Source organism: Lissotriton vulgaris, chromosome 8 (assembly GCF_964263255.1).
Source record: "Lissotriton vulgaris chromosome 8, aLisVul1.2, whole genome shotgun sequence".
Taxonomy (NCBI): domain Eukaryota; kingdom Metazoa; phylum Chordata; class Amphibia; order Caudata; family Salamandridae; genus Lissotriton; species Lissotriton vulgaris.
In genome coordinates, this window is record NC_141696.1 from 240,903,217 (window position 1) to 240,914,993 (window position 11,777).

The following is an 11,777-nucleotide window of genomic DNA, read 5'->3' on the forward strand; positions in this document are numbered from 1 at the left end:
TTGATCAGGAACCCACAAAAAAGAAGAGGAAAGAGAGAGCGAACAGGAGAGAGAGAGCTGAGAGGGTGAGATGTGATATGAGGAAGGAAGCAGAGCTGATTTGGACATTTTGCCAGGAATGCTTTTGCTACCCAGTTCGGGCCTGGCTAACCGCTTTTGCTAGTAAAGTTAAAGGCAAAAGAGAATGGGAGCTGAGAGTGCTGGAAAATTTTGTTTTTGGGGCTCAGGCCTGCCGTACTCTGCGCATGCAGTGTCGCGAGAGTCCTTTTCCCGGGGATTTGAAAATTTGACCTGGAAATTCCACGCAGTTCGTGCGTGTTATTTTCAAGGTTCATTTTCATTGGCCTTCGCGTGCGTGCTGTTTTTTAACAGAACCCGCAATAGGCCATGGGCGGTCGTGTAGCTCCGCCTATGGCCTATTGGTGTCTTTTACGTGCACCAGAGGCCATATATTTTGAATTATCGCGGCTGTCAATAATTCAAAACATATGCTCGCAGTGGCTCGCGCGCGCACCACTCGCGGGATTTTGTTTTTTTGTAGTTCGGGAAAAACACAGCACACTATGCAATTCGTTTAGAGTTGCTGCAACCGATACTAGAGGTAGCTATTTTTACAATAAATGGGAAACACATACACAGGTTCTAAGTGGGCAAATGTTTGATGTTACCACAGTTCGCCGCATGTGAAAGTTGTTAAAAGGGTCTTGTGCCACTGAAATACTTGCCCAACTTGACCCTATTTGAATTAAGGCTAGACTATAAAAAAAAATTATAGTAGTTTACTAGTTATTTGCTTTATAAAACGTGGAAGAGTAAATTTTTTTCGAACATAATGCATTTTCATCTTTTTAAGAATTCTTATAACCTAGATCTAAAGTCACAAAGGCGGCTGTATGGGCAGAGTTATCACTTTGAGCAATACCTGCTATTGCTCACTACAATTAGTGCTCCTGCTTCCTATAGAGACACTATGAGGTCAGCGACAACATCTGAGACAGATCATAAACAACTTCATGTAGCAATAACCAGTTCCATCCTCGAGATCCCAAAGCAGCAAAAACCTAAGAGGAAGACAGAGTCCACCAGGGATTAAGGTAGCACAATTTAATCACTACTTACTCCGGCTGACAGTCAATTCAATTCAACATCCGTCGCCTGTCACCGATCCATATACCGAGGACATTAGTGTGTATTTTCAGTACATCAGAGTCGCTTGGTAACCAATACCTGGACTGGACATAATTCGGGATTTGTTAGACACTGGGAGCGACTCCTACTTTGTACGAGGATCTACGATTGGAGCATTGTCGGCATCCAGCCAATCATAAAGCGCAGAACAGAAGTCTGAAGTGTTGATTGGTTGTCAGGCCTGCACGTGCCTCTACGAAGTGTAAACACTGTCACTCTCCGACAGCATACGCGTTGTTCACAGGGTAGTTGCTATCACTCGAAACACTGAGGAGCTGGACTCAGCTGCCATTCAAGGAGTTAGTCATGGACGTGTCAGTGACAGTCGATAGGTCAAAGTTTCAGCCTCATCAAGCTAGGCTTTGTTGCTCCACCCACGGGTCAGGAGGGGAAAATAAACCTCGGTTGCAGGCAGTAACAGGGGCAACAGCGATGGGTCGGTGCAGAATGGGTGATGTCGAGTTTTATGTCTTCGATGTGGCGTGAGTGAGAGTGACAGCAGAGTGAGAGTGACTGCATGAGTGAGAGTGACTGCATGAGTGAGAGTGAGAGCATGAGTGAGAGTGACAGCATGAGTGACAGCAGAGTGAGTGGCAGCATTAGTGACAGCAGAGTGAGAATGACAGTATGAGTGACAGCAGAGTGAGAGTGACTGCAGAGTGAGAGTGACTGCAGAGTGGGAGTGACTGCATGAGTGACAGCAGAGTGAGAGTGACTGCAGAGTGACAGCAGAGTGAGAGTGACTCCAGAGTGAGTGACTGCAGAGTGAGTGACTGCAGAGTGAGAGTGACTGCAGAGTGAGAGTGCCTGCAGATTGAGAGTGACTGCAGAGTGAGACTCACTGCATGAGTGAGAGTGACTGCAGAGGGAGAGTGACTGCAGAGTGAGAGGGACTGCAGAGTGAGAGTCACTGCATGAGTGACTGCAGAGTGAGAGTAACTGCAGAGTGAAAGTGACTGCATGAGTGACTGCAGAGTGAGAGTGACTGCAGAGTGAGAGTGACAGCAGAGTGAGAGTGACAGCAGAGTGAGAGACACAGCTGAGTGAGAGTGACAGTAGAGTGAGAGTGATAGCAGAGTGAGAGAGACAGCAGAGTGGGAGTGACAGCAAAGTGAGAGACTCAGCAGTGTGAGTGTTCCAGAGAGAGCAGGGTATGCTTGTGTGCTTACATGGTGCACTGACACACAGGAACTAAAACAAAGAACAGCTGAACACGTGTCTTGGGAGCTTCATGGAGGCAGCCGGCCTTCTGTGAGGGGAGCAGCAAGGAGGGGACGCCCCAACCAATCAAGCGCAACTACTCACAACCTACTGTACGATTACAACACAGGCCAAAGGGCAGAGCAAGGTTTTTTTGCATTACGTAAGGGGAGCAGTGTGTGAGTGTGTAGGGTGAGCAGTGTGTGAGCGTACAGGGTGAGCAGTGTGTGAGCATGCAGGGTGAGCAGTGTGTGAGCATGCGGGTGAGCAGTGTGTGAGTATGCAGGGTTAACAGTGTGTGAGCGTGCAGGGTGAATATTGTGTGAGCGTGCAGGGTGAACATTGTGTGAGTGTGTAGGGTGAGCAGTGTGTGAGTGTGCAGGGTGAACATTGTGTGAGTGTGTAGGGTGAACAGTGTCAGTGTGTAGGGTGAGCAGTGTGTGAATGTGTAGGGTGAACAGTGTGTGAGTTTGCAGGGTGAACATTGTGTGAGTGTGCAGGGTGAACAGTGTGTGAGTGCAGGGTGAGCAGGGTGTGAGTGTGCAGGGTGAGCAGTGTGTGAGTGTGTAGGGTGAGCAGTGTGTGAGTGTGTAGGGTGAGCAGTGTGTGAGTGTGTAGGGGCAGTGTGTGAGTGTGCAGGGTACAAAAACCCAAACTAAGTCCACCACACACACATAACACTACACACATAAGACCACACACCACAAACACACCACACACACACACTCTCACACTACACTCTCACCACCATACACTCAGTGTGTGAGCATGCGGGGTGAGCAGTGTGTGAGTATGCAGGGTTAACAGTGTGTGAGCTCGCAGGGTGAATATTGTGTGAGCGTGCAGGGTGAACATTGTGTGAGTGTGTAGGGTGAGCAGTGTGTGAGTGTGCAGGGTGAACATTGTGTGAGTGTGTAGGGTGAACAGTGTCAGTGTGTAGGGTGAGCAGTGTGTGAGTGTGTAGGGTGAGCAGTGTGTGAGTGTGCAGGGTGAACATTGTGCGAGTGTGCAGGGTGAACAGTGTGTGAGTGCAGGGTGAGCAGTGTGTGAGTGTGCAGGGTGAGCAGTGTGTGAGTGTGTTGGGTGAGCATTGTGTGAGTGTGTAGGGTGAGCAGTGTGTGAGTGTGTAGGGGCAGTGTGTGAGTGTGCAGGGTACAAAAACCCAAACTAAGTCCACCACACACACATAACACCACACACATAAGACCACACACACCACACACACACCACACACACACACCACCACACACACACACTCTCACACCACACTCTCACCACCACACACTCACACCCACTCACCACCACACACTCACCACCACACACTCACCACCACACACTCACCACCACACTCGCAACCACACACACGACCACACACACACACCACCAGCCGTCAGTGCACGCTTTTACCGGGCACAAACACCACCAGCCATCAGTGCACGCTTTCTCTAGGCACAAGCACCACCAGCCGTCAGTGCACGCTTTCACCGGGCACAAACACCACCAGCCATCAGTGCAGGCTTTCACGAGGCACACACCACCAGATGTTAGTTCACGCTTTCACCAAACACACACACACCACCAGCCATCAGTGCACACTTTTACCAGGCACACACAACACCAGCCGTCAGTGCACGCTTTCACCAGGCACACACCACCAGCCGTCAGTGGATGCTTCCACCAGGCACACACACCTCCAGCCGGCAGTGCACGCTTCCACCAGGCACACACACCAGCAGCCATCAGTGCACAATTTCTACAGGCACACACACCACCAGCCATCAGTGCACACATCAATTGTTAACACATCCACAATTAACTATTGTAGCAATCGCAGTATGGTGCACTTTACTTTTTAACATATTCATCTAAAGCACAGTATGCCACCATTGCTACAATTCCAATCCAACCCACATAATTCCACTACACACCACATGCATACACTCCATAACACATGGATAAAATACATTGCCATTTACAATGCCATTAGCTCTAACTCAAATAAATCCGAGACCTATTGCATTTCTAATGCTTGTTTAAATTATCAGCGCAGGGAGAGGCTTCTTAATTAAAAGTTCAGAAATTGCCAGAGCTTAAAATTCTGCCTTTTTTGTCGACTCTCTATAAAAGAAATTCAAAGAAGAAATCACTTGTCCTGGAAATTTGAATAAGTATCTAGCACATCAGTCTCTGCTCCTTGGAACTTCATTGGTCACTATGCTGCCTGTGTGTGATTTTGTTTGTGCCCACCAATATGCAGGTTCCGCCTGCATCATATATTTTTATTTTCCATTCCGAAATTGATTGGTAAATAAAAAGTTAATCGCTTAGCCCCTATTATGCAGGATCTGGTCAATATTCAGCAGCATGGGTTCTTGATGGGTAGAGACACTACGGCTCATGTTAATATGGCAATCACAGCATTCGACGTTGCCTCAACTACTCTCACTCCACTCGGAATGATCATGTTAGATGCAGAAAAGGCTTTTGACCGAGTGGGGTGGGAGTATTTGTGGGAGGTACTGAAGAAGATCGGTATCCAGGAACAATATATAGATTGAGTGCGTTCATTATACGACAACCCAATGGCCAAGATTAGCTATGGGGGAACTGAGTTGATAAACTTTTTGATAGAGAGGGGAACAAGGCAAGGTTGCCCTCTATCGCCTCTGCTCTTTGCTTTATCTTTGGACCCATTTCTCCGCCCAAGATAACATCACAACATGGCGGGAAGAGCTTAAAAATAACTGCCTTTGCAGATGATATAGGGGTATTTACCACGGATTCAGTTCGAGCCATTCCAGAAATAATAAAAGAAGCCGCTAATTTTGGAGACGTGTCAGGATACAAATTAAATGTAAGTAAGACCCAGGTTATTGCCAATTATAAACCTTTGGAACCTATCTTGGGCCTATGCCAAAGCGTGACATATTTAGGAATTAAGCTGGCAGCTAACATCGATAAGGCAATAACAATGAATTAGGACTCATTGCTAAAGGAAACTACTTTAACCTTAAAAAAATGGCACAAGATACAGCTTAGTCTAGTGGGGCGTATAAATCTAGTAAAAATGTAAATTTTGCCTACATTTTTATACCTATTTAGATCCATCCCTCTACAACTTAATAAACTTTTCTTTAAGAAATTGGAAGGTATCTGTAGTAGCTTTGCGTGGGGCTACAAAAAAGCGCGTAGATCTATGGAACTTTTGGAACTACCAATCGAAAAGGGAGGTTTAACATTTCCTGATGTTAGGATATATTTTTTTGCTACTTTTTTCCGTCGTATACGAAGTCTGCTGAAAAACTAGAGATCGTTATACTATCATCAGTATATGCTAGGATCTGACTGCAATCAATTTTTATTTCGTGTACATGACCCAAACTACTTCAAAAGAGTTAAATTTAAGACAGCTAGACACATTAAGAAAATTTGGGATCAAATTATGACTATAGGTAAGATCTCTTTATACAATGCTGAGCTTAGAATATGGGGTAACCCAGGACTACCTAGTATTTTTTCAGATGGGACAGGGAATCATTGGGCTAGACATGGCGTTAGTACTTTAGGGGATCTCTATGGTCCCAATGGCTTCCTAGATTTTGATACTGTAAAACTCTCATACGAACTAAACGATGATATGTACTTTAAATATATTCAAATACGAGATTTTTTACTTCATAAGATGAAAATCGTCAAAGTGTCTCACTCAGATACACTAGCATGTTTATATTTGGATAAAATAAAATCCCTTATAAGCTTGGGCTATGGATATCTGAGCTCATGTAAAATAGATGATAGTGGGAAAATAGCGGCCAAATGGTCGTCTAGACTGGGAATAAACATAAACCCCACACAGATATCATCCTCACCACGCCAAATTAACCAGGTAGTCCACTTCCAATTTGAGGCTGCAGCTATATAGAACAATTACTCAGCTGTACTATACTCCTCAAAGAATATCAAGCTGGACACTAGGAAATCAATCAAATGATCGAACAAAGTGCCCGAAATGTAATATGGAAGCAGCAGGCATTGAACACATGTTTTTCTCTTGCCCAGAGTTAACTCTATTTTGGAAGGGGGTAACGGATGTCTTAACTAGGAAACACATTTTCACTCCATCATTATCGGCACATTTGATCTTATTAGACATTCAAGATGTCCATAGCCAATATAAAGACTTAATAACTATAGTATACGCCTGTGCTATGCTAGTCATAGCTAGATCCTGGATATGAAGGAACTCACCGAAGGTAATCGATTGGTGGATTCTGATAAATGAAATAAATGTAATGGAACTTTCGTTAGCAAGACTTCGAGGTCCTAAGGCTTTGATAAAGAAGGAAAACATTTGGGGTACTTTCTTTGAACTGTGAAACTCAGGATATAAATGTTAGAATAAACCAGCTTAAATTTTTGTTTGTATTCTTTAAAGTATACTTTTGAAACTCTATAAGGTCGTTCCCTGTCTCAGATATTATTTTGTTAGTCTACATTTGTTTTTCTTGTTTGTATTTGTTATACTATGTAAATTTAATGAAGATGTTCTTTTTGCAATAATAAAATTTAAAAAAAAAGAAAGGTAAATAAAAGTTTTTTAAAAAATTATACCTCAGCCGTTGCAATTTGTTTTAAGTTGCATTATTTTAAATGTATATAGATTCCCTTAAAGCACTGCAGCTGCAAGCCACGCAGAGGAACAACCAGCAGAGCCCCAAGTGCGAACCTGCTGAGTGGGTGGAGCAGCAGCTTGTGACGTGGGAGTAGGCCCCGAATGGCCCTTCCAGTGCTGGCAAGGACATGGCTGACTTGCCCTCCCCCCCAGGCTGATGATAATGATCGGGCTCTGCTCTCTCCACTCACACCTCCGGGCTCCTTTTTGTTCCATATGCCACTTTCAGTCGCACATACCTGTATTAAAGCACTGCCTGCAGCCAGCGTACAGAAATAAAGAGGCAATTCAACCGGAAACGATGCCAAGCCTTCTGTTATTTTGACTGATGTTCTTTTGTTGTGGAAAACAAGGCAGATCCATGGAACGTGGCCGAAAAGGGAATTAGAGGGATGAAAGAACTTTCCTCGCCATGACGTACAGTTTTCTCTTTTGAGCCGTCCCACTTGGACGGCCTCGACCTGCTTTCCTTCTTAAGTAAAAGGTTTGTTATCTTTATGGGGCCATGTGTTTGGCCCCATAAAGATAAGAAACCTTTTACGGCAGAGGGAAGTCTGACGAGCCTGTCCAAGTGGGACGGCTCAAAAAGAGAAAAGTGTACGTCACACTAACCTCTTTCCCAATGGCTGGCCTCCGTTTAATATAAACGGTGACGCCGGCCAATGGGAAAGAGGGGGCGGGGGGGGCTTAAAGCCCTCTAGTGTAAGCTCCAAAAAACATAAAATCCCGCCAGTGAGATTGCACATGCGAAGCCTACGCAGGCGAGTCCTAAAACAGGGTAAATCACCCTTATTTGACCTGAAACATGTGCTTGTATATGGAAGTGAGAAACACACAATGTGTGTGTCAGTTGGACATCACCCTCTCTGCAGGATCAACCCCAAACCACTTGTTTTTACCCCACCTGTTTTTTATACCTGTTTGTGCTGACCTTTAGGACTCTGTGCCCTTTACCACTGCTAACCAATCAGACCCCCCAGGATATAGCGGCATGGATTCGCAAATTTAGCGGCACAAAAATTGAAATTTAGCGGCACAAATAAGGAAATTTAGCAGCAATTTTGCGGCATTTTATTTGGCCATTTTTCCTACAAAAAACACAGATATCTTAGCTTTTTTAGTTATTTAACAACATGACGCTATGTATATTTGGTTTAATTACAATGTAGACACTTTGTTTCCCTCGAAAAGCATGTACAGATATTCGAGTGTATCTCTGGATATGGTTTGGGAATTCTCAACGTGTCAAATCCTGGTGCTGGTCATGGGGAAATGAAGTGGTGAAGTATTCCAGGGGCGTGACGTCGTTGGACAGTCCGCACCATTGGTCTCTTGAAGTGCGTGCTCTGATTGTTGTCAAACCAGACCTGGAGTAGGTGATGGCGTGACCGAGTGAGATGTCAAATGCAGAGTTCACCCGAGTCCACCGTGATGCACACCCTTTGGCTCACAGCCCTACTTATGCCTCGTCACGATGCACGGTGCACTTTTGGTTCTCTGCAGCAATATGTGTACTGTGAATGCACCCTCTCCTAACCCCTAAACTCCAACATGCAGAACTCTCTATGCATTCCCAAGTCCAATGGCAAATCCAGAAGTCTCTTCTAAGTAGCTGCCTTAGAGATGCACAGGTTACCAAAATTGGTGCACACAGATTTAATAATATTGAAGAGGCCGCACAATCATCTGGGACCTTTCTGAAATTTGTAAATCCCTTAGGATGCAAAAAGTGGGCAAAAACGGCTACTGCATTTCAGGTGCACTTCTTTACCATGGCCACTTGGATCGTTAAAATAAAGGTCTTCTTTTGAGTCAATATATAGGCTGTACAGGGAACAAGAAATACAGTTCCAAAGGCTCTACACGTTGTGCCTCCAAATTCCTATACTACCTCCCAATCCCCAAACCCTTTTACCTTGAATTGCCAGCTAGCCAGAAGAAAATGACTGCATGCCCAGATCAAACAACTATAGTTATAGAACTTGCTTTAGGCTGCAATTTCTAGATGTGTGTACATATGCTTCTGCTGTGATGTGTAGTTACTTTAAATACAGTGAGGGAGCTATGGTCACATTGTCAATGTAAAGAGTTTTGGTTTTCCAAGTACTTTAATGCCCCTCAATCACTGTGACTGTGTTTTGTAAGTATTGCGTAAATATCACGTAATTAGGACTTTTGCAGCTGTTTTACTAGGCCCTTCTAATTATTTTTACTACAGAACTTCACCTAATGCCACTTATTTGGTTCTTATTTCCGGTCTTTTTGGTCCTCTCCTGACGTCTGATATTGACTTGCAATGATTGCAGAGCGAAATTGTTTCACAACATTGGTAATTTGTCTGAGGCCGCCTGCGTTATGTCTCGTAGCCTCAGTGTTTTGTGTTAGGCTGACCCCGGCATTGCACGGCTCCGATTCAAACTGGCGCGCAAACTTTCTCTTCTGATCCATTCTCTAGAAGGGATTTTGTCACCAGGCCAAATCTACATTTCAGATTTGAAAGCTGGGGCAAAGGTTAGTGTTCGCAGGTTTGAGATCATGTTTAATATCAGATGACACCTTTGTCAAACAGTGCAGTGTGTACGGGAAAAAACCACCCTGTCTGTGTTTCTGTAGTCGAGGAAATTGATCCCCCAGAGAGCAGCCCTTGGCCTTGCGTGTTGTTTAACTCTTTAAACAGACTCCCCAGGATATAGTGGCATGGATTAGCTTTTGTAAAAATACCGCGATTTCTACAAAAGTGCCGATTTCGCGATCACTTTTGTAAAAATCACGGCATTTTTACAAAAGTGCCGATTTCGCGGCAAACCGCGAAATCGAAATATCTTGGAGGGTCTGACCAATGCTAACATACTTGTGCTTCCTCCCTTAAACATGGTAACATTGGGTTACATCCAATCAGTATGTAATTTACTTGTACGTACCTAGTAAAGTGCTACCACACATACCCAATGCCTGTAAATTAAATTTGGACCTGCAACACTTATTGGTCCACCCATTTAAGTAGCCTTTAAAACATGTCTCAGGCTTCTCATTGCAGTCTGTATGTGCAGTTTTAAACTGCTGTTTTGACCTGGCAAATTAAACCTTATGCCAGGCATAAACATTCCTTTTTAACCCTTTCGATGCTCATGACGAGCTCAGCTCGTCATGAGGCACAGTTGAGCTGTGCTTATGACGAGCTGAGCTCGTCATGAAACTATATAATTCAAGGAATTTTAGCACAGGAGGGGAAAAGTCACAGCAGCAATGGTGTTAATGCATATAAGTCACCGCTATGGTAGGCCCTAACAGCCCATAGGGGAGGGTGCATTGTAGTTAAAAGACTGGACATGTACTTTTAGGTTTTCCATGCCCTCTCATCACAGCCTTTGTAGATCCTCGTCAGAGCCGATGCAGGACAGCAGTATGCTCAGCATCGAAGACATAAGATATATCCTCAGTGGGACTAACCTGTTCCCTTTATCTAGCCTGCACTCCAATCCAGTCAGTCTGAACTTGTGATTCTGTCTCGGTCTGGAACGACCAGATTATCACTTTTTGTACTTTGTGCTTTTAGGCACTATAATTTCCTTAAAACTTTGAAAATGCATATCTCCAATTCTACTGTTTGTTTTTTTGTTTTTTTGAAGACAAATCATTTATTAGATTTTACTCTGTCTAATTTGGTGTGGAATACTTATTGTGTTCTGTTTTCACTTTATTAATGTTTCAGTGCTGCATAGATACTTTACAGATTGCCTCTAAGTTAAGCCTGACTGCTTTTGTGCCAAACTATCATAGGGTTAGGCACAGGTTAATTTAGAGGCTTTTTGTGGTTCATCTTCACAAGGATTGTGGTTGTTGCTAGCGTAGGGTATCACCCCCCTCAGCCAACAACCCAATTTCTCACAGTGCCTATTAACTAGATCCCGGGTTTCTGCTATATTGACTAAAGACATAATAGGATACTTCTGTTTTGCCCTAGTCTATATTACCAAGTCAGCAAATTGAGTACAATATTGGCATTCTTGCAAAGGCATAGGTAGCACTGTATTCTCCTAGGCAAGTTACAGACCCATAGCTGTGAGAGACTTTTATGTAAGCATGTGTGTCTCTTTTTATGTCTGCAACAGTAACATATGTACATTTGGCTGTCCTCTTCCTCAGTACCCTTATCAGCGCCCCTTTCTTGCTTGTCACTGTCACATTCTGCTTTCTAGTATTGTTACATTTAGTATTCTGCTCTATTGATTAAAGGTTTGAAAGTGTAATGCTGTTGTACAGAAGTCACTATTACAGAGACATCAGATTGAGTACAGTAATAGTATAGCTAAAATGCACAAGTGGCCGCTTCTAACCAAATTTACTCTCCAAAGCAAACTACAGACTCATACATCATTCTATGTTTATTAGGACATTAGAACTGTATGTTGCTGAGCTTGAATTGCCATTAAAAGAGATAATTTGAATCTATTTAAAGGTAGACTCATTATTGTTATCTCAAATAAACATAACTGTCTATTGAACCCATGCCATGTGTGACTTCCTGCTATTCCTAGATTTTCAGAATGTAGCAGTTTGTGTTATGGAACCTGTAGTTTTGTTCCATGTTTGACATTGATCCCACAACCCTCGGTCACTCAACACTTCTCTAATACTCTCATTTTCCTGACAGGTACCTCCTTCAGCATAGAGCAAGCTGAGACTACTCTGGGTCACAATGACAACAATTTAGGTT